The following is a 1415-nucleotide window of genomic DNA, read 5'->3' as shown; positions in this document are numbered from 1 at the left end:
AACAGGCGTGAAGATGACAGGAGCGGAGAGTCGGCCGCGTCCTGTAATTGATTCGAGCGCTTGTAATTTTCTCTAATCCCACCAGGAGAGGAGAGGAATACATTTTCTCTGGGAAATGAATTAGGGAACAGGGAGAGATAAAATGGGTGCTGGAGGATAACACCTGAACACCAGAGGAAGATGAGGCTGTTTTCTCTGAGCCTGCAGGCTTTGCAGGTGATTGGCGGAGCTCCACTGCCAGCAGGAGCCCGCCAGGGTTTGGAAGCAGGAGAATTCATTCCAGTTTGCTGGAAGTGATGGAGATGAGAGGAGCAACATCATGGGGCGGAGAGAGTGGAGGGATGGCGCTCTGCTGAAGGACCAACATGAGAAATGATTCAAAGACAAGCCACGTGACGGAGGGATGGGACTGAAAGAAAGGCTGACCGATCATTTTTCAATATCTGAAACCAGAATGATGAAATTAAATGAATTAATGGCAGCCTATACACCAGGGTGGAACTGCCCCAGTCACGGAGTCACGGATTTACTGCACAGAACTTGATATATTACGCTTCGAACCTCAGGTTTTGAATCTTGGAACAGTGCATCCTGTGGAAGAACGTTTACACGCAAGAAATTTAAGTCCCAGCTGTCATTTTAAAACACTTACCGGAAGCAACCTGGAAATAAAATTCCGACATCAGGTGTTTTATTTTCCAATAGAAATCAGAGTGGTCATTTCGTTGGATGATGACTCAACACAATAAGAATAAAAATGAAATTCTCCACACACAAAATACAGGTGGTTTCACCTCAGAATAGCAGCAGTTAGCATTGTTCTAATTCTAAGTTTGTGTGACGGGGTTGATGCGGTTCAGCTTAACGGACCATATTTAACTACAAAAAAAGAACAAATAATGTGCATCATTTCAAGTGTGAAAATGACTGCGTGACTAGTTTCAAGGGTTTGAGTGATGTCGCTGTCTTCAGGCGGCTTCACGGTTACATCACCCAATGTGTGATATCCAAGTCTGAAAGTCACAATCCAAGATGGCTTCCCCAAAAGCAAACAGGAAGGAAAAGTATTGAGTCGATGAAATATGCCGAAAGAAACTATGACGTTCAGTGTTTCCATTTTCATCTTCATCTTATTTATGATGAAGGTGCTTATATCTGGACAACGCACGTGTGAAAATAGCTTTCATGGAGGTCGCTCACTTGTTTTTGACTTTGATAACGTGCCGAATTCCACTGTGATGTCATTCCCAGCTCCCACTTCCCACTTCCGAGCATTCAATATTACCAGAACACACAAGTGTTATGCGTCGGTGCAACTCATTTCTATACAAGAAACGCTACTTTCATTAAATAAAAAACACAAAAAATGACCAAATGCATGTATATTAAAAAACCCAAAAGACTGTGTAAGCACA

This window comes from Synchiropus splendidus, chromosome 8 (assembly GCF_027744825.2).
Source record: "Synchiropus splendidus isolate RoL2022-P1 chromosome 8, RoL_Sspl_1.0, whole genome shotgun sequence".
Classification (NCBI taxonomy): domain Eukaryota; kingdom Metazoa; phylum Chordata; class Actinopteri; order Syngnathiformes; family Callionymidae; genus Synchiropus; species Synchiropus splendidus.
This window is presented reverse-complemented; position numbering follows the sequence as displayed.